The 24,899-nt window shown below is 45.1% G+C and overlaps 2 long non-coding RNA genes and 1 pseudogene across 4 annotated transcripts in view; 2 read left to right on the forward strand and 1 right to left on the reverse strand.

Moving 5' to 3' along the window:
• LOC147997928 (uncharacterized) overlaps window positions 1–13,234 on the reverse strand; it is a 36,728-nt gene extending 23,494 nt beyond the window's left edge. For 2 of the 3 annotated variants that reach the window (XR_015647335.1, XR_015647334.1), the window contains exons 1-3: window positions 13,145–13,234; window positions 10,384–10,506; window positions 1,710–1,841 (exon numbers count right to left, since the gene is read on the reverse strand). This is a non-coding gene — a long non-coding RNA (uncharacterized LOC147997928). The remainder of the gene's footprint in view (window positions 1–1,709; window positions 1,842–10,383; window positions 10,507–13,144) is intronic. The other variant, XR_015647333.1, reaches the window with a different exon arrangement.
• LOC147997929 (LIM domain-containing protein 2 pseudogene) lies at window positions 154–613 on the forward strand (annotated as a pseudogene).
• The window catches only part of LOC108353311 (uncharacterized), a 29,297-nt gene continuing 17,404 nt past the window's right edge, over window positions 13,007–24,899 (forward strand). Inside the window, exons 1-3 of the long non-coding RNA XR_015647336.1 lie at window positions 13,007–13,245; window positions 13,588–13,721; window positions 16,090–16,167. This is a non-coding gene — a long non-coding RNA (uncharacterized LOC108353311). The remainder of the gene's footprint in view (window positions 13,246–13,587; window positions 13,722–16,089; window positions 16,168–24,899) is intronic.

Consider the following 24,899-nt stretch of genomic DNA (forward strand, 5'->3'; position numbering starts at 1 on the left):
TAAGAATTTGCGATTATACAGTTAGATCCATGTAGTGAAAAGTTTAACAAGAAGAGGAAATACGGGGCTGCTGCTCAGGGACTACTGGCAGCTATGGCAGCTAGAGCCCGAGCCTCTTGCACCGGAAGCGGTCCCCCAGCGACCTACCCCCGCCCTGCGGCGCAGGCCAGCCCGAGCCTTCTTGGCTTGGCATCTCCTCCAGGGCCGCCAAGCACCTCTGAAGAGCCATGTTCCAGGCTGCTGGAGCCGCCCAGGCCACCTTGTCTCATGAAGCCAAAGGCAGCAGTGGCAACAGCACGGTGCAGCTATCTAAGTCCTTTAGCTTGCAGACTCAGGTGAAGGAGACCTGTGCAGCCTGCCAGAAGACTGTGTACCCTATGGAGCGGCTGGTGGCAGACAAGCTCATTTTCCACAACTCCAGTTTCTGTTGCGAACACTGCCGCACCAAATTCAGCCTGGGCAGTTATGCTGCAATGCACGTGCATTTTACTGCAAACCTCACTTTCAGCAGCTGTTTAAGAGCAAAGGCAACTAAGATGAGGGGTTTGGTCCAAAACACCACGTGGAGCTCTGGGCCCACGAGGAGGTGGGCTGAGGCACCAAGACAGCCTGAGACCCCTTTAACATCCATTCTCTCCCAGCACATGGCCTACAGCTGGGCAGTGGGAAGGAGGCTAACCTGGGCTTGGGGGAGCAGGGTGGGAAAGGATGAGGCTCCCTCAGACAGGTTTCAGGCATAAGGCTCTGCTCCAGGATTCCTTGCCTTTCCCTGTAGGATGTTGGCAGTGGGAACCAGAATTGGAGTTTTCACCATACTGCTCCCTTTAACCCGTGTCTCCCTGGGAGGCCCACAAGTCCAGCTTCCCTATTTAGGTGCCTTTTCTCCAGCAAGGAGTCAGCATGCCCTCCTCAGGGTTCCAAGCTCCCTCACTGCCACCTGGGCCTCCTGTACCCTCTTGTCTCCCCAGCTACCTCTGCCCCTTAGCCTGGTTGTGAGCCACAGAGACTGGAAGAGGGAGAGTGCCATCTGCAGGGCCTCATAGATGCCACCTCGCTGGTGGGGGGAGGCCAGGGGGAGAGGGAAGACAGCCTGCAGCCTTGGGGGTCTAGGGGTCCCTTGTATCACAAAGCTAAAGCTCTTCCTAGAGCCTCAGCTGACCGGGTTGGCAATAGCTATGCTCCCCCTCTGTTGTGCTGTTGACTGTTGTGATCAACCCTGGTTTAAAAATGTTTAAACTGGGGGCTGGGGATTTAGCTCAGTGGTAGAGCGCTTACCTAGGAAGCGCAAGGCCCTGGGTTCGGTCCCCAGCTCCGAAAAAAAGAACCAAAAAAAAAAAATGTTTAAACTGAAAACAAAAAAAGGGGGGGGATATGAAACATTTAATCAACGGGATCCAGGTTTAGATAAGGAAACAACCAATTCCATCTGTGAAGGCTTACGGCTGAACTAGTCGCTAGAAACTGAGTTTAGAGTCTGTGTCCTAGTTGTTAAGCTACAGCTACCTTAGCTGTCAATGTAGTCAGAAATCTGGGAATAGCTTATAATCTAGCAGTCATATGTTATTTAAAACATGACAGAGTGTACTACCCAACAGTTCCCTAAGGTCTCCATGGCAACTTGGGCAGACTCAGTCTGGCTTTGGAGCCCAGAAGACACAGAGCTTTTTCTCTGTGTAATGGATAGGTGTGACATGAGATTTTTGACTTACCTTAATTTAGATAAATCATTTGACTCTAAGGGTATCCAGTTTTGTACACTGTGTTTCTCAGTGGCTATCATATCACAATCCAAGCAGACTCTTGAAGCTGTGTTCATATCTTCTGAAATCTTGTGGGGCAAACTGTTAGAGATTTCAGAAGATTCTGTCTCATAAACTTAAATATATTAATAATTAGCAGATTTCTAACAAGATCGGGGGCTATATTGCCTAGTAATATCTGAATAGAGCATACCATAATTTAACGGCAGTAGCAAAAATCCTATCAGACAGGATAAGAATGAAAGTCATAATACGGAACTTTGACAGGTTTTGTAGGTAGAGAAAAGGAATAAGAAAGTTGTGCTGTGAGGGAGAGAGTGATGGAACTGAACACAGGCCAGTCTTGGTAATGGCTAGTCTGTGGAGCTAGGTAGGGACAGGAGTGGGCACACGCATGCATGCATACACGCATGCACATAGTTGAGGTAGAGGGCAGCCGAGAGGTTGGTTCTTTGGTTCTGCGGTGCACGCTCCTAGTTCCACCTGGCATGTGGGCAGAGTTTCCACCTGGCATCTGCAAGCCCCTGACCACTGTTTCAGGCCCAGCCCTGGTTGGGGTGGGGGACAAGGAGGACTCAAAGTAGCCTGTTTCCCATCCCAGCAATGAGTATGCTATTATTGCGGTGGGTGACAAACAGATTATGAAAGGGGACAGGGCGAAAGCTGGATTTTTTTTCTTTTGAGCCTGCTGCGGGCAGAGAGCAGGAGCAGAGTCCCAAACACACATACACACGCAGGACACACAGACAGAGACAGAGAGAGGGAGAGAGAGACAGAGAGGGAGACAGAAAGAGAGAGTCATGGAGAGAGACAGAGAGACTGAGAGTCAGAGAGAGAGAGACACAGAGAGAGAGAGAGAGAGAGACAGAGAGAGAGTCAGAGGGAGACAGAGATAGAGAGATAGAGAGAGTCAGAGAGGAGAGACAGAAGGACAGAGAGGCAGACAGAGAGAGAAAGAGAGACAGAGAGATAGACAGCGGAGAAACAGAGAAAGACAGAAAGACAGAGGCAGAGTGACAGAGAGAGACAGACAGAGAGTCAGAGAGACTGAGGAGAAAGAGAAAGACAGAGAGAGACAGAGAGACAGACACAGAGAGACAGACAGAGACAGACAGAGAGACAGACAAACGGAGAGACAGAGAGAAATAGAGAGATAGAGAGATAGAGACAGAGAAAGAGAGAGCGAGAAAGAGAAATAGAGAAAGCAACATAGAGACAGAGAGAATCCGTGAGAGACAGAGAATGAGAGAGACACAGACAGAGAGAGAATAGAGACAGACAGAGAGACAGAGAAATAGAGAGTCAAAGAAAGACAGAGAGGGAGAGACAGAGGGAGACAGAGAGAGAAAGAGAGAGATACAGAGAGAGACAGAGAGACAGAGAAAGAGAAAGACAGGGAGACAGAGACCATGAGAGACAGAGACAGAGAGAGACATAGTCAGAGAGACAGACAGACACAGAGGCAGAGAGACAGACAGATACAGACAGAGAGACAGAGAGAGAAATAGAGAGATAGAGAGATAGAGAGAGTCAGAGAGGAGAGACAGAGGGACAGAGAGGCAGACAGAGAGAGAAAGAGAGACAGAGAGAGACAGAGGAGAAACAGAGAAAGACAGAAAGACAGAGGCAGAGTGACAGAGATAGATAGACAGACAGAGAGTCAGAGAGACTGAGGAGAAAGAGAAAGACAGAGAGAGACAGAGAGACAGAGGCAGAGAGACAGACAGAGACGGACAGAGAGACAGACAAACGGAGAGACAGAGAGAGAAATAGAGATAGAGAAATAGAGACAGAGAGAAAGAGAGAGAGAAAGAGAAATAGAGAAAGCAAGAGACAGAGAAAGTCCATGAGAGACAGAGACCGAGAGAGACACGGAGAGAGAGAATAGAGACAGACAGAGAGACAGAGAAATAGAGAGACAAAGAAAGACAGAGAGAGAGACAGAGGGAGACAGAGAGAGAGAAAGAGAGAGATACAGAGAGAGACAGAGTAACAGAGAAAGAGAAAGACAGGGAGACAGAGAAAGCAAGAGAGAGCCAGAAACAGAGAGAATAGAGACAGAGACATAGAGAGACAGACAGATGGAGACACACAGAGAGAAAGAGAGAGACAGAAGGAGAAAGAGAGAGACAGAGAGACACAGAGAAAGACAGAGAGAAAGAGAGAGACAGAGAAAGAGAAATAGAGAAAACAAGAGACAGAGAGAGACCATGAGAGACAGAGGCAGAGAGAGACAGAGGCAGAGAGAATAGAAACAGAGAGACAGAGAGAGAAATAGAGAGACAGAGAGACACACACACAGAGAAGGAGAGACAGAAGGAGAAAGAGAGACAGAGAGACAGAGAAAGAGAGAGACAGAGAGAATAGAGTCAGACAGAGACATAGACAGACAGATGGAGACACGGAAAGAGAAAGAGAGCAAGACAGAAGGAGAAAGAGAGAGAGAGAGATAGGGAGAGAGAGACAGAGAGCTAGCGAGCACTGGAACACTTGGGAGGGAAGATGGCTGCACACAGGGAAAGAGAAGGTCTCCTCAGCCAGTCTCCAGCAGGACTCAAGGGGCTAGGCCAGACCTGCTTCTGCTCTCCCAGCCCACCATTAGAACTAGAGGCTGCAAAGTCAGCAACCAGGCAGGGAGGGTGGCAGAAGCCTAGAGAGACTGGGGGTGGGGGAATAAGAGTAGAGAAATAGAGAAGTAGAGGCTGTCTATGAGTACTTGGAAGAGTAGGGGAGAGGGGAATGTGGAGAGACGGACAAAGGGGGAAGAGAGTAAGAGCAAGAGAGCAACAGAATGAGGAGGGGACCATCAGCCCCTTTTATAGTGTCATGCATACCTGGCTGTTGCCAGGTAACTGGGAGGGGTGGAGCTTAGACCAATGCTAGCAGTTTGTCCCTACAAGCTAGGCATAACTGCAGGAATGAATGACCCACCTATAGACTGAGGAGGGGACTTTCCATCTCCCCATCATTTACAGGGTGAAGGTTTAGTTTATGAGACTTTGAGGCCACCCAGACTAACTGTCATACATCTCCTCGTGGCAATACCTGGTTGAGAAGTCCCTGTTTGGATGAGGTCTTTTTTTGTTATGGGCCTCTCTGCTCCCCACCCTTCTTCTTCTAAAGGAGAATCAGCCTCGGCCCCTTTGCCTTGCTTCCTCTTTCTGCTCCCAAGGAGGATTTCTGTCCCCTTCCTATGTTCTCATCATGCCCTCTCTGCCACTACCCTTCCTCAGCCAGCACAGGCAGAGGGAAGAGCAGCCCCTGACCTCCCCGACCCCACTTGGAGTCCACCTCACATTCAGGCCCATACTCTCCAGAGGGCAGTCTACTAAGGCCTTACCTCTCCAGGCTATGGAACCCAGGTAGAATCTCCCCCCAGATGTTCAGGGGAATATGTGTTCATGACACATGTGCCATTTGCAGGAACTGGCAGAAACCCCCCTCCCATTTTTAGATAGACCATGAGCTCTCACAGGTCTTCTAGATTCAGTCATGTTGACTTACCTGGGATGAGTGTCAGTCAACCCAGGTGTCAGCTCTAGCTGCACTACACAACAGAGGAAAGAGAGAGAGGGTTCTTGGGAGCCACCCAGAAAATGGTTCTGGGAGCAAATGGGCTGCCTACTCTAGTTCAGGCTGATATAGGTGCAGCCTTTCCTTGGACTGGACCTGACTGAGAATTTAGCAATGCTGTTAAAGAACAGGTGCCAGATTCTGATGGGCGGGGTGGGGGCTCTGAGAGGCCACCGGATAGCCCACAAATTTATGTAAGGTTAGCCAGGTTATGCAGGGAAAGAATGAGGACCCCAGGGAATATCTAGAGTTTTTTAAACCTATAGGACCTATACTGCTTTTGACCCAGAAGCCAGAGAGTAACAGTCAGCTGTGAACATGGCTTTTGTTAACCAAACTGCCCCTGACATCCTTTTGAAAGCTTCAGACACTGAATAGCTTTGTGGCCTAAAGCCAGCCTCTATTTGTCTTTGAATGGCAAGACTGGGAGAGAGGCTTCAAGGGACAACTGACATGGACACACCTGCATCAAGGATTCAGGACTGCAGGCTGTTAGTGCCACTAAAGTATTAAACTGGACAGGAGCTGATCCAATGCAGTCTCACATCAGGGTTTATTCTAGTTAAGCTAGCTCAGCCCCTCAGTTAACCTCAGGCAGGCAGGACTTCTTTTGTTGGAATAAGGGGCCCTGAGCATCTATCCAGGATTAAGCTTTACAGCAAGCAGCAAAGGGGTGGGGGGAGCAGATAAGTGTGCAAGCATCTAAATTGGAAAGATACTAAGGCCTTTAGTTTAACTGGCTGGTGCTGGAGATCAAATTGTAGACTCAATTTCTATTTCTCTCTGCATTGGTGCTCATTAGGCAGTGGGGGTGAGGAGATGGGGAAGGGAGTTGGGGGCTTGTAACCTGGGGGTGCAGATCTCTTGGGGTAATAACCTGGAGCCACTGGTCTTGTTGGGGGTGTAACCTGGAGTGCAGATCTTACTGGGGTGAGCCTAGAGACTGGAGAGAGGCCCAGGTTTTGTTGGGGGTGGGGGCTGGGGCGTAACTTGGAAACTAATGCCTGTTTGAACCTGAGTTCAAACTTAGGGCAGGTTCTCTAAAATGGAGTCTGGATTTAAAAGATCTGGTCTCTGAACCTATCACCTTGGAGGAGGCACTGCCTGAGTACTTGGGTCAGCACCTGTGGGCCCACCCCCAAATAACTGTGGTCCTGTGTGTATTGCAGGGCTCCCGGCTTGGAGACATGCCAGGAGGCCTCATGAGACTCCTACAGGAACTGAGACAACTTGGCTGCCCAGTGTCTGCTAAGAAGGCAGGCCCAGCTTTGTCATCTTGAGGTCCCCTATCTGGGATGCATAGTCAACGGGGGCCAGCCAACATGCTGTTGGACACCTGGAAGCAAACCATCCTCAGCATCCCAGTTGCAACAACCCTAAAGCAAGTACAGGAATTTCTGGGATCTCACAGGTTTTGTAGACTTTGGGTGCAAAGGTCTTGAGCTAGCCAAAGCCTTATGAGGTCTTCCAGGACCAAGAAAACAAAGTAGATGGACCCTTAAGAGGAATGTAGCTCTTAAGACTCTAAGAAGAGCCTTACTGGAGATGGCAGCATTGGCCCTCCTAGAGAGTCACAAACCATTTCACCTGTATGTGGATCAGAGAGAGGGGACAGCAAAGGGGGTGCTCACCCAAACTTTGGGATCATAGAAAAGACCTGAGTCTGATTTATCTAAGAAGCTGGACCCGGTGGGCCAAAAATGGCCAGCCTGCTTCTGGACCACAGCTGCCACTGTCCTTCTAGTCAAAGATGCTGGCAACGTAACCATGGGTCAGGGACTTGTTATCACTATCTCCCCTCCCCCATGCTACTGAGGGGACCCTCAAGAATCCACCCAGCCAGTGGCTGTCGAACCCCAGTTGGTGCACTTTCAGGCTCTACTTTTGAGTCCCCTCACATAAGATATAACCCATCTTCTGCCCTAAACCCAGCCATCCTCCTCTCTGACCCAGCCACAGATGTGCAGCATGTTTGCTCTCTGTATAGTTCTGGGGCACATCCAGAGTGTCAGGCTGATGGGGAACGTATGTACCACAGGGATAGGAGCAGCTTCATCCAGAATGGAGTCAGGGACGCAGGGGTGGTGGTAGTGGACTTGGACCTGTTATTTGGACCACTGATTTGCTGCTGGGAACTTCAGCTCAGAAAGCTGAGCAAAAGGCTCTTACCCAGGCTTTAAGACTGGCAAAAAGAGCCATAGCCAACATTTACACTGACAGCAGATAGGACTAATATCTGCCCAAGGAAAAACCATCAAAAATAAGGAAGGAATACTTGCTTTATTCAAAACACTCTCAAAATGGCTATAGTTCATTGCCCTGGGCATCAATCAGACAGGGACATCAGAAATTGTCTGAGGGAACAGGCTAGCTGATAAAGCCAAAAGGGAGGCTACTCAAGCTGCCAACTCCTGATAGCTTTGCTGCCCAATGCACTCCTAACCATCCCTGAGTATACTACTGAAGACAAACGACATCAGGTGAAATGCCAAGGAGTTTTCAGAAGAGACTGACGGTTGCTGACCTCTGAAGGCTGCACCATCCTACCTAAGAAGTTTGCTAAGCCAGTCATCCATCAGATCCATTAAACTTCACTGTTGGTCACTGCAAACTGAAGTAATTTTTGTGAGGGGCAAGGTACAAAATATTTGACTTAGGACACGTGGTTGATCAGGTAATCTCAGACTGAGCCATCTGCCAGGCTGTGAACTCCTCAGACTACAGGAACCAGAATCAGGGGTCAACAGCCAGGGGCTAATTGGGAAATAGACTACAGAAATAAAACCAGGAACTTATGGACACAAGTATTTGCTAATTGTTATGGATACCTTTTCAGGATGGGTTGAAGCCTACCCCACAGAGAGGGAGTCTGCCAAAATAGTGGGAAAAAAAGCTTCTGGAGGACATCATACCCAGATATGGTTTGCCTACCCTGCTTCGGTCTGACAATGAACCAGCATTCCTCTCTTAGGTAACTCCACCTCTACCATAGGTAGAGATTCTGGGGAACCAATAGAAAATTATATTATGCATACCTTCCCCATGGTTCAGGGCAAGTAGAAGGGATGAATCGGACCCTGAAGGCGGCCTTTACCAAATCTACACCTGAAACTGGCAGCGACTGGGAATCTCTCCTACTTTATGCCTTATTTACAGCTAGGAACACTGCCTATATTTTAGGTTTCTCTGCTTTTTGAGATCCTATATGGGAGGCCCCCTCCCATGCTGCCCTACCTCCAGTCGGTATCTTAGCTGAATATGACCAGCAAACGTTTTAAAAATCCTTGGGAGCCCTCCATAGGATCTACACGCAACTCTGGCCTTCCATCAGCCAGGTTTATGAGTTTGTCCCTCTACGTAGCCCCCATTACTTTGAACCATGTGACAAATCTGGATTAACAGATATAACCACAAGACTCTGGAACCTTGCTGGAAAGGGCCTTACATCGTGTTCCTGACCACACATAGGGCTGATAAGGTGGACAGGATCAGAATGTGGATACATCACTCTCGTGTTAACCCTACGAGGAGAGACGATCCAGCAGTCAAGGTCCAGCACAGGAGACTTCCAGGCAACAGGAACAATGGAAGGTCACTCCATACCCTGTTGATACTGAAACTGTGACTCCAGTACTCCAGTGATCCTGCTTGCTTGCTGCCTACATTTTGCTGCCCCAGCCACTACCCCATTACTATCTGGATTCCCCCAATGGAGATGCTACAAACCTTGTCATCAAGTTCACAGTGGCTGGCAAGAAGGCAGATCAGATTGCTGGTTCTTAACTCCTCTCTCCCTGGACTTAACAAAGAACCGTTGGTTACCAGACAGGGACTCTGCATTGGAAAGAAGATATCCCCAACTGATTCCCACCTCTGCCACTGCACTGTAACGCGTACTTCAGGGCTTACTACATACATTTATGGCCTGGCTATAAATGCAACTGAGGATTTTTATGTTCTAGTACAGCTTGTACCCAGAATGACTTACTACTCTGGGTAGGATGTCTCCAGCCAGCTAGCACCTCCACACAATCAGGTCACTTCTGTTGTGTTTCTAGGTTCTCTCCTTGGCCTATAGGGCTGGCTGGAGCTGCTATTGTAGGTGCCTCAGTCCTAATACTCCTAGATAAAAATTTCAAGGCCCTACGGATAGAGATAGATACAGGAAAATAGGAGATGAAATAGTGCATCCCTGACAGAAGTGGTCTGAGAGAACAGAAGAGGCCTAGACTTGCTGTTCCTCTAGTAGGGAGGACTCTGTGCAGCCTTAGATGACGAATGATGTTTCTATGTTGGCTGCTCAGGGGTGGTCAAAGAATCCATGCCAGATTCTACTGATGTTAGCTTGGACTTACTGTCTCTGCATAATCAGTGCTTTAGTTTGGTTTGTTTCAGAACAGTTTTATTAAAATCTCTCAAGGATTGGAGATGGCCCAAACTGAGGGTGAAATGATGAGACAGGCTGACTCCATGACAGGTCTCAAATTGGCAGTTCAAGAGATTAGGACTAAAAACTGAGGCTTCATGCAACTAGTCAGAAACTGCCCCACCACTTGGCCTAAAGTAAGGACAATGGCTCAGCAACAGTATCCAGCCTTCACACCCAGGTAATAGTTCTGAATGTCCTTAAGAGATAGAACAAGGTCAGGCCACCTACCCCTGAATTACTCAACAACAGATTCCAGGCTCCATGCTCCAATAACATTCCCTAAGAGATAGAGCGGGATAAGGTCACCTACCTGGGAATTCCCCAATGTGCTTTAAATCAAACCTGCAAGCTCACTCGGGTATCTATCTTGATAATGGGAGACCCCAGCATGCAGAACTTCTACAGAATAAAACACTCCTTGCATTTACATGCTACTTGAATCTGGATATCATTCTTCTTGGAATCATGGATGCTTACAAAAGGACTGAAGGACAGGTACATGTACATACACACATATGGGGAACTTACAGCTATTTTTAACCCTGGCCTCTTGTAATGCTCTTGCAGCTGATGTAGAAAGGTCAGTGTTTTAGATTCAAGTGCATGGGATTCCTTCCTTACCCTTTTGCTGGACCGTTGCTCTTCATATTTCACTGAAAAATTTGGTTGATTACGGATGGGTCCCATGATTCTCTGAACTATTTCACTTGGCTCATTCTGTCTTCTGACATCGGACTCCGCCTCCTACGATGATTAAGCAAACTTAAGATTTTGATGTTTCAGCATTAATGAATAGTGTTTACATCTATTTCCACATCTGTGGTTCAATTATGTGCTGGGAAGAGCGGTATTGTGAGCCTCATGTAGCTGAGACTGTGCTCACTCACTCATGTGTGCTTATTTGTTCCTGAAGGCCAGCAGAAGGTACCAACCACAAATCTTTTGATGTATAATGCTATCCTACCTCCAAGACATGCTATGGTATCTATGTCACATATTTGAGGGCTAACTAGTAAATATTTGACTTGACTTACGGCTCCCTCCATCAGACCTATATCTGACACTGCTTGGGTGGCCAAGAAGTTGAGACTAAAGAGCCCAGTGACCTAAAAGCAAATACTACCAATCTATAGAAAAATAAAATTAAAAGATCCCAACAAATTACTGTTAAGGGCATTTCGCTGTACTCATACAGCTTTGTTCAGTCATCAAAGCTTCCTCCTGCAGCGGATGGGAAAAAAATACAGAATGGGGGGGGTAGAAAGAGGGCATGGGGAGGGAGAAGCTTTGGTACACTCAGCCCTAAGTGGGATTTCTTCATCAAATCCTCCTGTCAGGACTCAGGGAACCTCATGAAAGAGTAACTGGAATGATTGTAAGAGCCAAAGGGAATGGAGGACAGAAAGAAAAGACAAGGCTCTCTAAATTAACTGAGCAAAGCTCATATGAACTCACAGAGACTGAGGCTGGATGCACAGGACCTCCATAGGTCTCCACCAGGTCCTCTGTGTATATATTATGGGTTTCAGTTTAGTGTTTGTATGGTATTTGTGAGTGGGTCTCTGATTCTTGTATCTACTTTTTGTTTCTTTTCTTTCTGTTATTTTTTTAGTATGTTTTATCTTGTTATAATTTATTATTAAACATTAAAATCCTGTTTTTTACAATAAGAGACAGAAAGGAAGGGGATCAAGAAGGGACAGAAGTGATGGATGCAGGTATTGGGAAGTGTAGAAGGAGGAGATACCATAATCAGGATATATGAAGTGAGAAAGAGATCTATTTTAAATAAATGGAAAAAACAAACCACAACCAATCAAAGAAGAACAAACCAAAACACCTCTCTCTTCAGTACATTAAAATCAAATGTCGCCTGCTTCCTGCCCTTAAACCAGGTAGCCTCGTCTCCAAGCAGGGGTCAGTGGGAGAGTTCTTTTCTCCACCCATGGGATTCTGCAGTTTTCCTTGACATTTGTGATGTGGTGGCTTGAGGTGGGATCGGGCAGTAAGGTAGCTGGATTGAGCCCAAGTGGTAAAGAATCTAGTCCCATGTCAGCTGACTGGTGGTCCCATCCTCTGGGTCTTTCCACTCAGAGGCGAAGTATTCTTGACTTCGGGGTGACAAAGGCAGGCAAAAGAAAGCTTCTTTCAAGTCTGAGACTAGGTACCAAATTCTGGACGGTGGCTAAAAGCTCAGCAGGGTGTAGGGGTTAGGCACAGTAGGGCGGATGTCAGCCACTGGATGGTTTACCGCTCCTATGTCCTGCATTCAGTAGTAAGTATTAGTGCCTGGCTGCTTAACTTGCAGGAGGGATATGTTTCAGGCCCCAGAATTGTATGTTCCAAGAAGCCTCTCCTAGGGCTATAAAATGGGTAATTACATTGGCCAGCTCAACAGCTTTCTCCCAGAAACTAGCTGACCATAAATCTTAGAGAACAATGTTGAGAAGCAGGAAGCAACTTCTCCTAGGAACGAGCAGACCATGAAGTTAAACAATCTGAGAAGCAGGAGATGGCTCCTCCTACAAGACAATCTTGGGAGACAGAGAGTTTTTCCTTGTGATTTTTCACTGTTACTCTACACACTTTCCAATGACACCATCCCTGCCCCCTCGGGTTGTGGTTTCTCCCTTTAAATAGCTCTTCTCCCAGCCTCTAGGGGTCGAACCCCACTGCCCCTGCGTGGGATACAAGTCTCGACCCCAGTGCACTGGTTGCTATCCATAAACCTCATGTGATTACAGCAAGGATGGTCTTGTGTGAGTTCTTATGGGGTCGAGTTATCCCAAGACTTGAGTGAGGGTGTCATCACTCCGGGGGTCTTTCGCTACTGACAAGTTTTCTCCTCTTTCCCTACCTTCCCTCCAGTGGTTAACTAGGATGTTTAATGGGGTAGATTCAGTCTGTCCCATGTCCAAAAATATTGTGACTTCAAGTCCAAGAACACAAAATGAGATAACTAACACCAACAAACACAGAGAAAGACAACACACAAACACTTTGGCCCTGCTGTGAGTGTAGAAACCAGGTAACCTGGCGACTCCCTTGGATCCTACCAGTATGGAGTTTAGCAAGTTTCAATAGTGCAGAGTCCTCCTGACTCCCTCCAGGGGCCTGAAGTGTCCTCCAGAATCCCCAGGGTCACAGAGTTAAGCCACATCTGCCCTCTGCAATTGACCCACACCAGGGTAGAGGCTTTCCAGCCAACACCATGCTCAGGAGTCAAAAGTGAAAGCAAAAGACCAGAGACAAACAGCAGTAGGTGCCTGTTGCTGAGTTTGTCCTTTTGCACTCTGATAGGTCTCCAGGGATGGGGGCAGGGGTGTCTACCCAAATTCAGGACGACCCTCCCACCCCACAACCCTCTTTCAGTGGTACTTACTTCGAGATAACCCCGAGTGAGACACCGAGATGCAGATCAATGGAAAAGCAAGAGGTTTATTTTTCATCACTTCAGGGTCAACCTTCAATTAGTCCCTCAAGGTGAGTGACTAGAAAGTGACTCCGAATGGCTATTACAAGCAGTTCTTATGCCTTTTATGGGAACAGGTTACCTCAGCAAGGTTACTGCTTATCGGCTAAGAATATTAACCTTTAAAGCCATCAAGCATCAGTCAGTACAGTCTGAGAATTTTCTACTCAAAAATGTTCCTGTGGGTGGAGAATAGAACTTGGCCTAGTCTTGCCCCGGAGACAGGGGGTGTAAGGCTGGCCAAAGGCCCTAGGGTTCTTCACAAGTAAGCATTTATTTGAAGATTAGCTGATTAGCTGATCCAGTCGAAGAGATAGGAAACAATCACAACAGCTGATCTGTTTTACTTTCAGCAAGTGCAGACAGAGCTCAGCAGTTTGCAGTCCTCTGGTGATCCCTGGATGGAGTTTGCCAGCCACTTGAGAATCTGCTGAGATATCATAGACTCCCAGGGGCACAAGGTATAATTTCCTAGTAATTGGAGAAGGTAAGGAATCTCCTGGAGAAAGAGGGGGAATCTCATTTTGAGGGACAGACATGTGCAGAAAGTTTGGATGTACTTATCTAGAGTCATTTGACATGTGGCGGGTAGATCAAGGTCTTGAGATTTCTTTGACTCCCTGAAGTTTATATGAAATTTAGCTCACAGATGGAGATATATAAGCATACCATATTAAAATTCATATTTTAAAAAAGCAGTTAACATGTGTCTGTATGATAGCAAGAGCAGACTCATGCCTTTGAGTCTTAGCAAAAACGATAGCTTTAGATTAAAAGATATGTTTGGTTTGGTTTGGTGTTTTGTCCAGAGAGCTAGGTACAAAGGTTGGACAGAAATGTTTTAGCCTAATGAAAACCATTTGTAAGTCAGGAGACAACTAAAGAAAACTCAGAATTCTGAGCTTGTGACTGAGTAGTGGGCAGTCTTTGTTCTTTTTTTTTTTTTTTTTTTTTTTTTTTTCGGAGCTGGGGACCGAACCCAGGGCCTTGTGCTTCCTAGGTAAGCGCTCTTCCACTGAGCTAAATCCCCAGCCCAGTAGTGGGCAGTCTTACTCCAGCAAATCTTGCATCTTCAAGATCCCAGGGCAATAACAGCATAGGAGGGTCAAGAAATCTGAAATATTACACACACACACACACACACACACACACACAAACACACACACACACACACACACACACCTTTAATAGTTTTTGAGACCCTCAGACTCAGAACTTATCTTCAAACCTCTACATATCTTAGAACATTTTTTTATCTAATCATTTATCAGAGACATGAATAGAGATTACTGATACTTTATTTCTCTGCTGGTGAAATGAGCCAGTTCAAGCCAATTAGATTATATTAAAAGGAATAATTCTGGAAAGCTGCTTTGGGTTGAATTCATTGAGCTCAAGGTCTGAGGTCAGGGGAGTTGCCATGCTGAGTCAGGAGAGAGAAGAGAAAAAGAGAAAGGGTGTGTGGAGAGAAAAGAGAAAGAAAGAGGAAGAAGAAAGTAAAGGAGAAACAAGAGGAGCAGGAGGAGAAGAGAGAGGGAGAGAGAGAGACAGAGACAGAGAGACACAGAGACAGAGAGAGACAGAGACAGAGAGAGACAGAGAGAGAAACAGAGAGAGAGACAGAGACAGAGAGACAGACAGAGAGACAGAGACAGAGAGAGACAGAGATTCGTCCATAGTTCATAACCCAGACCAGTCATCCCAGGCTCCTGTGGTCTCCATGGCATATCTCAGTTAAGCGATCCTTGTGTGTGTGTGTGTGTGTGTGTGTGTGTGTGTGTGTGTGTGTGTGTGTGTTTGCAATCTGAACATATTCAACAATTTGGTCATTGATAAGGTGACTATGAACATGCATTTTTAAATTGTCGCTAAACGTCTACAGTAACTTAATAGCTTTTGTAAGACTAGGACTTTACGTTAAACCTCTCTTGGGTTTAGATTTAACATAACTATTTTAAATTGAAGCTATAAGTTTTTAACTTATAAACATAATTCATAAAGAATCTGGGGAATTTTTTAATCTTTATGTAGTGTAGAACATAACAGTTTCCTGCATGGGTTAGTGTATAAAACATAGCTATATCGTAGTAATGCCAGCAGAGCAAGGCTAGACTTATATTGTTAAATCAATCTCTGTTAGCGTGAATAGACCTGAGGTCACGAGAGACATATTTTAAACCCTTTTAATGATTTTTAATCAACCCTAAACCCTTCCCCAGCAGGTCATTGGTAAATATTTTAGCTTCTTCTTTTATTGTTTTTCAGTTTTAAAATTAGTTATTTTCTTTATTTACACCCAAATGTTGCCTCCTCCCAGTCTCCCGTCCCAGAGCTCTTCACCCCATTCCCCATCCTTTCACCTCTGAGATGGTGCGCCCATCCCTGGGCATCCCCCTTCCCTGGGGCATCGAGTCTTGACAGGATTAGCTGAGTCCTCTGCCACTGGGGACAGACAAGGCAGTTGGTCCACTTGAACCAGCCCACGTACGCTCTTTGGTTGGTGACTGAGTCTTTGGGAGCTACCAGGGGTCCAGGTTAGTTGGTACTGTTGTTCTTCCTCTGAGGTTGCCCTTCCCTTCACTTCTTTTAATTCTTCTCCTAACTTTCCCACACTGCACCACCGACCTCAGTCGAGTGGTTGGCTTTAAGGATCTGCATCTGTCTCAGTCAGCTGCTGGCAGAGCCTCTCAGAAGACAGCCTTGCTAGGCTCCTGTCTGAGAGCACAGCAGAGCATCAGTAACAGTGTCAGTAAGAGTTGGTGCCTGCTCATGGGATGGATCCACATTGGACCAGTCATGGGATCGCCTTTCCTTCACTGTGTGTTCCATTGTGTCTCTGCATTTCTTTTACACAGGAACAATTGTGGGTCAAAAATCTGCAGGTGGATTGGTGTCCCCATCCCTCCACTGGTGACCCTGTCTGACTACTAGAGGTGAGCACTTCCAGTCCCATCTCCTCACTGGTGGGCATTTGGGCCAAGGTCTCTCACATCTCAGATCTCTAGGACTTTCTAGGGGTTACCACCTTCCATGATGGCATACCCCCCTCTCCCCGAGTGCCTCAACTCCCATCACCCACCCCTGAGAACAGCATGTTTCTATTCATTCTCCTGGCCCTCTGGGCTTCTCTCTCCTGTCTTCCCCCCAATGTCTGATCCTGTTCTCCCTTTTCCCTTCTCCCTCCCCTCTGCCACTCAGGTCCCTCCCTCCCTCTGCCTCCCATGATTATTTTGTTCCCCCTTGTAAGTGAGATTGAAGCACCCTCACTTGGGAGTTCCTTCTTGTTTAACTCTTCAGACTGTGGGATGTATCATGAGTCTTCTGTACATTTTGGCTGATATCCATTTTTCAGTCAAGGGACAATCTGATTTGCTTCCAGTTTCTGGGTATTATGAATAAGGCTGCTGTGAACATAATGGAGCATGTGTCCTTGTGGTATTGTGGAGCATCTTTTGGGCATATGCCCAGGAGTTGTATAGCTGAATCTTCAGGTAGAACAATTTCCAGTTTTCTGGGGGAACTGCCAGACTGATTTCCAGAGTGGTTGAACAAGTTTGCAATCCTGTTTTCAATGGACGAGTGGGGTTCTTTTGGTTGTTTGTTTGTTTGCTTTTTACATTTTCAAATTCTGATCTATTTTATGTTAATTTTTAAAATGTTCTTATTAGATATATTTCTTTACTTTCATTTTAAACATTAATCCCCTTCCCTGTTTCCTGTCCACAAGACCCCCCCATAAGGGTATTCCCCCTATAAACTCCCCTTATACACCCCCCCATATCCCCTGCACTTGGGTTCCAACCTTGGCAGGACCAAGGCTTCAGATTCCACCCTTGCCCCAAGAAGTCTATTCTCTGCTACATATGCTGTTGGAGCTATGGGTCAGTTCATGTATAGGTTTTCAGTAGTAGTTTAGTCCCTGGACACTCAGGTTTGCATTGTTGTTCTTAGTGGGATGCGAGCCCCTTGGGCTCTTTCAATCCTTCCTTTAATTCCCCCAATGGGTCCTGTTCTCAGTTCAATGATTTGCTGCTAGCAATGACCTCTGTATTGGACATGCTTTGGATGTGTCGCTCAGGAGAGATCTATATCCGGTCCCTTTCAGCATGCACTCTTTAGCTTCATTATTCCTAACTAGTTTGGTGGCTGTATATATATATGGGCCAGATGTGGGTCAGGTTCTGAATAACCATTCCTTGAGTCACTGCTCTAAATGTGGCTTCCATATCCCCTCCTATGGATATTTTTTCCACTTTTAAAAAGGAGTGGGAGCATCCGCATTTTGGTGTTCCTTCTTGAGCTTCCTGTGGCCTGTGGATTTTATCTTGGGTAATTCGAGCTTTTAGACTAATATTCACTGATCAATGAGTGCACACCATGTGTGTTTTTCTGTGATTGGGTCACCTCACTCAGGATGATATTTTCCAGTTCCAACCATTTGCCTATGAATTTCATAAAGCCGTTGTTTTTGATAGCTGAGTAATATTCCATTGTGTAGATGTACCACATTTTCTGTATCCATTCCTCTGTTGAAGAGCATCTGGGTTCTTTCCAGCTTCTGGCTATTATGAATACTATGCTATGACTGCTATGAACATAGTGGAGTATGTGTCTTTTTTATATGTTGGGGCATCTTTTGGGTATATGCCCAAGAGAGGTATAGGTGGGTCCTCAGGTAGTTCAATGCCTAATTTTCTGAGGAAACTCCAGACTGATTTCCAGAATGGTTGTACCAGTTTGCAATCCCAACAACAATGGAGGAGTGTTCCTCTTTCTCCACATCCTCGCCAGCATCTGCTGTCACCTGAGTTTTTGATTTTAGCCATTCTGACTGGTATGAAGTAGAATCTCAGGGTTGTTTTGATTTGCATGTCCCTTATGACTAAGGATGTTGAACATTTCTTTAGGTGCTTCTCAGCCATTCAGCAGTGAATTCTTTGTTTAGCTCTGAACCCCATTTATTAATAGGGTCATTTGTCTCCCTGCGGTCTAACTTCTTGAGTTCTTTGTATATTTTGGATATTAGCTCTCTCTCAGTTGTAGGATTGGTAAAGATGTTTTCCAATCTGTTGATTGCCGTTTTGTCCTGACAATAGTGTCCTTTGCCTTACAGAAGCTTTCCAGTTTTATGAGATCCCATTTGTCGATTCTTGATCTTAGAGCATAAGCCGTTGGCGTTTTGTTCAGGAAAATTTCCCCATTACCCATGTGTTTGAGACTTTCCCCCACTTTTTCTTCTATTAGTTTGAGTGTATCTGGTTTGATGTGGAAGTCCTTGATCCACTTGGACTTAAGCTTTGTACAGGGTGATAAGAATGCATGCCATTGAACCAGCACCATTTGCTGAAAGTGCTATCTTTTTTGATTTGATGGTTTAGCTACTTTGTCAAAAATCAAGTGACCATAGGTGTGTGGGTTCATTTCTGGGTCTTCAATTCTATTCCATTGGTCTATCTGTCTGTCTCTGTACCAATACCATGCAGTTTTTATCACTATTGCTCTGTAATACTGCTTGAGTTCAGGGATAGTGATTCCCCCTGAAGTCCTTTTATTGTTGAGGATACTTTAGCTATCCTGGGTTTTTTGTTATTCCAGATGAATTTGCAAATTGTTTTGTCTAACTCTTTGAAGAATGGGATCGGTATTTTGATGGGGATTGCATTGAATCTGTAGATTGCTTTTGGTAAAATGGCCATTTTTACTATATTAATCTTGCCAATCCATGAGCATGGAATATCTTTCCATCTTCTGAGGTCTTCTTCAATTTCTTTCTTCAGAGTCTTGAAGTTCTTATTGTACAGATCTTTTACTTGCTAGGTTAAAGTCACACCGAGGTACTTTATATTATTTGGGACTATTATGAAGGGTGTCATTTCCCTAATTTCTTTCTCGGCTTGTTTCTCTTTTGTGTAGAGGAAGGCAACTGATTTATTTGAGTTAATTTTATACCGAGTCACGTTACTGAAGGTGTTTATCAGCTTTAGTAGTTCTCTGGTGGAACTTTTGGGATCACTTAAATATACAATCATATCATCTGCAAATAGTGATATTTTGACTTCTTCCTGTCCAAGCTGTATCCCCTTTTTTGTCTCCTTTTGTTGTCTGATTGCTCTGGCTAGGACTTCAAGAACTATATTGAATAAATAGGGAGAGAATGGGCAGCCTTGTCTAGTCCCTGATTTTAGTGGGATCGCTTCAAGTTTCTCTCCATTTAGTTTATTATTACCTACTTGTTGGCCATACATGGCTTTTACTATGTTCAGATATTGACCTTGAATTCCTGTTCTTTCCAGGATTTTTATCATGAAGGAGTGTTGAATTTCTTCAAATGCTTTCTCAGCATCTAGTGGGATGATCATGTGGTTTTTATCTTTCAGTTTGTTTATATAATGGATTATGTTGATTGTATTCTATATATTAAACCATCCTTGCATCATTGGAATGAAGCCTACTTGATCATGGTGGATGATTGTTTTGATGTGCTCTTGAATTCAGTTTGCAAAAATTTATTGAGGATTTTTGCATCAATATTCATAAGTGAAATTGGTCTGATGTTCTCTTTCTTTATTAGTTCTTTGTGTGTTTTAGGTATAAGAGTAATTGTGGCTTCATAGAAGGAATACGGTAGTGCTCCATCTGTTTCAATTTTGTGGAATAGTTTGGATAGTATTGGTATGAGGTCCTCTATGAATGTGTGATAGAATTCTGCACTAAACCCGTCTGGACCTGGGCTCTTTTTGTTTGAGAGACTTTTTTTTTTTTTTTTTTGGTTCTTTTTTTCAGAGCCGGGGACCGAACCCAGGGCCTTGCGCTTCCTAGATAAGCGCGTTTGAGAGACTTTTAATGACTGCTTCTATTTCTTTAGGAGTTATGGGCTTGTTTAAATGGTTTATCTGGGGTTGGGGATTTAGCTCAGTGGTAGAGCGCTTGCCTAGGAAGCACAAGGCCCTGGGTTCGGTCCCCAGCTCCGAAAAAAAAGAAAAGAAAAAAAAAAAAAAATAAATGGTTTATCTGTTCCTGACTTAACTTCAGTACCTGGTATCTGTCTAGGAAATTGTCCATTTCCTGCAGATTTTCAAGTTTAGTTGAATATAGGCTTTTGTAGTAGTATCTGATGGTTTTTTGAATTTTCTCTGAATCTGTAGTTATGTCTCCCTTTTCATTTCTGATTTTGTTAATTTGTACACACTCTCTGTGTCCTCTCGTTAGTCTGGCTAAAGCTTTATCTATCTTGTTGATTTTCTCAAAGAACCAACTTTTGGTTCTGTTGATTCTTTCTATAGTCCTTTTTGTTTCTACTTGGTTGATTTCAGCTCTGAGTTTGATTATTTCCTGCATTCTACTCCTCCTGAGTGTATTTGCTTCTTTTTGTTCTAGAGCTTTTAGGTGTGCTCTCAAGCTGCTGACATATGCTCTTTCCTGTTTCTTTCTGCAGGCACTCAGAGCTATGAGTTTTCCTCTTAGCACAGCTTTCATTGTGTCCCATAAGTTTGGGTATGTTGTGCTTTCATTTTCATTAAATTCTAAGAAGTCTTTAATTTCTTTCCTTATTTCTTCCTTGACCAGGTTATCATTGAGTAGAGCATTGTTCAACTTCCATGTATATGTGGGCGTTCTTTCCTTATTATTTTTGAAGACCAGCTTTACCCAGTGGTGATCTGATAGGATGCATGGGATTATTTCTATCTTTCTGTATCTATTGAGGCCTGTTTTATGACCGATTATGTGGTCAGTTTTGGAGAAAGTACCATGAGGTGGTGAGAACAAGGTATATCCTTTTGTTTTAGGATAGAATGTTCTATAAATATTTGTTAAATCCATTTGGTTCATGACTTCTCTTAGTCTGTCTATGTCTCAGCTTGATTTCTGTTTCCATGATCTGTCGACACATTGATGAGAGTGGGGTGTTGAAATCTCCTACTATCATTGTGTGATGTGCCATATGTGATTTGAGCTTTAGTAAGGTTTCTTTTATGTATGTAGGTGCCCTTGTATTTGGGGCATAGATATTTAGGATTGAGAGTTCATCTTGGTGGATTTTTCCTTTGATGAATATGAAGTGTCCTTATCTTTTTTGATGAATTTTAGTTGAAAATCGATTTTATTCGATATTAGAATGTCTACTCCAGCTTGCTTCTTCAGACCAATGCTTGGAAAGCTGTTTTTATACTGTCACTCAGAGGTACTGTCTGTCTTTGTCTCTGAGGTGTGTTTCCTGTAGGCAGCAGAATGCAGGGTCCTCATTGCATATCCAATTTGTTATCTGTGTCTTTTTATGAGGGAGTTGAGGCCATTGATACTGAGAGATATTAAGGAATAGTGATTGTTGCTTCCTGTTATATTTATGTTTGGAAGTGAGATTATGTTTGTGTGCTTGTCTTCTCTTTGTTTTGTTGCAAAATGATTAGTTTCTTGCTTTTTCTAGCGTGTAGCTTGTGTCCTTGTGTTGGGCTTTAACATTTATTATGCCTTTCAGGACTTTATTTGTAGAAAAATATTGTGTAAATTTGGTTTTGTCATGGAATATCTTGGTTTCTCCTTCTATGTTAATTGAGAGTTTTGCAGGATACAGTAACCTGGGCTGGCATTTGTGTTCTCTTAGGGTCTGTATGACATCTGTCCAGGATCTTCTGGCTTTCATAGTCCCTGATGAGAAGTCTGGTGTAATTCTGATAGGTCTGCCTTTGAATGTCACTTGACCTTTTTCCCTTACTGCTTTTAATATTCTTTCTTTGTCTTGTGTATTTGGTGTATTGACTATTATGTGATGGGAGGAGTTTCTTTTCTGGTCCAATCTATTTGGAGTTCTGTAGGCTTCTTGTATGCCTATTGGTATCTCTTTTTTTAGGTTAGGGAAGTTTTCTTCTATGATTTGTTGAAGATATTTACTGGTCCTTTGAGCTGGGAGTCTTCACTCTCTTCTATACCTATTATCCTTAGGTTTGATCTTCTCATTGAGTCCTGGATTTCCTGTATGTTTTGGGCCAGTATCTTTTTCTGTTTTCCATTATCTTTGACAGTTGAGTCGATGATTTCTATGGAATCTTCTGCTCCTGAAATTCTCTCTTCTATCTCTTGTATTCTGTTGGTGATGCTTGTATCTACTGCTCCTGATCTCTTCCTTTGGTTTTGTATATCCCAGGTTGTCTCCCTTTGTGCTTTCTTTATTGCTTTTATTTCCATTTTTAATTCCTTCACCTGTTTGATTGTGTTGTCCTGTAATTCTTTCAGGGATTTTGTTATTTCTTCTCTATTGGCTTCTGCTTTTTTATTTGTGTTTTCCTGCATTTCTCTGAGGGAGTTCTTTATGTCTTTCTTGAAGTCCTCCATCATCATGATCAAATGTGATTGTAAATCTAAATCTTGCTTTTCTGTTGTGTTTGGATATTCAGTGCTTTGGTGGAAGAATTGGGCTCTGATGATGCCATGCAGTCTTGGTTTCTGTTGCTTGGGTTCCTGCGCTTGCCTCTCGCCATCAGATTATCTCTAGTGTTACTTTGTTCTGCTATTTCCAACCGTGGTTAGACTGTCCTATAGGCCTGTGTGTCAGGAGCGCTGTAGACTTATTTTTCTGTTTTCTTTCAGCCAGATATGGGAACAGAGTGTTCTGCTTTCAGGCTTGTAGTTGTTTCTGTCTACTGGTCTTCAGGTGTTCCTGTGGAAGTGTGTCCTGAGTCTACCAGGCAGGTCACTTGGAGCAGAAAAGTTGGTCTTACCTCTGGTCTGGGGCCTGAAGTCGCTCCTTGGGTCTGGGTTTCAGCTCTCAGTGAGGGCAGTAACCAGAAGGGCCTGCCCCATCTTATCTTGGGTCCCTGTGCACAGGGGGCCCAGATGGCACCAGGTATTTTCCTCTAGAGTCAGAAATGTGGGCAGAGAGTAGCCAGATCAGCTGACTACTGCGTGTCTGCCCCTCTGAAGGTCTAGCTCTCCCTCCCACGGGATTTGGGTGCAGGAAGTTGTTTGACCAGGTCCCTTCAGTTCCAGGCAGAGTCTGGACCGCAGCTTTCCTGCAGCTTGAGTGCCCCTATCTTCCTGTTTCTAGAGGCCCTGTACAGTTTCCTCTTGGGCCAGGGATGTGGGCAAGGGTGGGCAGTACTGGTGGTCTCTCCTGCCCTGCAGTCTCGGGAGTGCCCACATGTCTGGGCGAAGAGCTCTCTCTCCCATGGGGTTTGGGAGCAGGGAGCTGTGGGCCAGGATCAGCAAGGCCCCTGCATTTCTTTAAGGGAGTTCTTTATGTCTTTCTTAAAGTCCTCCATCATTATCAAAAAATGTGATTTTAAATCTAAATTTTGCTTTTCTGGTGTGTTGGATATCCAGTATTTTCTTTGGTGAGAGAACTGGGCTCTGATGATGCCAAGTAGTCTTGGTTTTTGTTGCTTAGGCTCTTGGGCTCGCCTCTAGCCATTGGGTTGTCTCTGATACCAGGTGCTCTGATTTCAGATGTGTTGGTGCTCCTGGAGACTGTCTTCCAGCTCTATTCCAGGTTCTGCCCCTGATTGCTTATGTACTTCCTTGCACCCAGTGAGCACAGTTGGCACAATGCGATTCCCTCTTGGGTCTGGACTGTGGGCAGAGGGTATTCTCCTCTGACTTCTCAGGAGTATCCACACTTCTGAGGTTCCAGCTCTCTCCCCCATTGGATTTTGGCGCAGGGAGCTGTTTGGACGGTTCAGTTCAGTCCTGGTTGCAGACCAGAACCACGGGTACCAGTGGCTATCTGTTCCTATATCTCTGTGTCCAGAGGCACTGTGCACTTTCCCCTTGGACCAGGGATATGGGCCGAGGTGGGCAGAGGTGGCAGTCTGTCCTGAGGTCTTGGGATGTCTCCTAGGTGGTCTGCTCTCTTCCCCATGGAATTTGGGTGCCCCCATTGTGTTTTATATATTGCTTAGCTAGTTACTAGAGAGTTCTGCTTGCGTTGCTCAGTCCTACAAAATCTTTGCTTCTCTTGTCTGAATTCTTCCTCCTCGTTCACTGCCCTGTAAACAGTGCCCCTGCAAACACTTGTAAGCTCTTTGGTAGTCAGATGCTTCTGGTGCACTTGAGAGTCAAGATGTGAGCTCTGGACCAGTGTGCATTTTAGAAGGATGGCCTTTCGAGAAATTTTATTGGCTCTAGATTGTCAGTTACTTGTGCAAGCTAGAAAGTCTGTTTTGGGCCCTACCTAGGTACTCAAACTTTGTGCAGTGGTGGGGTGGAGAAGGGGAGGATAAGAGGTAGGGGTGAGAAGCATTGTTAGACACTGGGAGGAGTCTAAATAGTAATTAACTCTGACCTGCAGAATATCTGAAGCTGTGAGCTGTGGGACACAATGGTCTGTGAGCAGGAAGATGAGGTAGAGGCCAGGAAACCTGAAGCTATGTAGTCTGCAGAATCACTGTGTTTTATAGAACTCATTTGTCAGCTCTTAAAAGTCATAAGCTGTGAGCTCTTAACCACCATTACTGGCTCTAGATTTAGAAGAGAGAGAGAGAGAGAGAGAGAGAGAGAGAGAGAGAGAGAGAGAGAGAGAGAGAGAGAGAGGAGCGTGGGAGGGAGGGTAGGAGAGAGGGAGGGAGAGAGGGGGAAGAAAGGAAAAGAAGAAATGCAAGGAAGGAAGGAAAGAAGGAAGGAAGGAAGGAAGGAAGGAAGGAAGGAAGGAAGGAAGGAAGGGAAAAAACAAGCA

The sequence above is a fragment of the Rattus norvegicus genome, chromosome Y, assembly GCF_021556685.1.
Source record: "Rattus norvegicus strain SHRSP/BbbUtx chromosome Y, alternate assembly SHRSP_T2T, whole genome shotgun sequence".
Classification (NCBI taxonomy): Eukaryota; Metazoa; Chordata; class Mammalia; order Rodentia; family Muridae; genus Rattus; species Rattus norvegicus.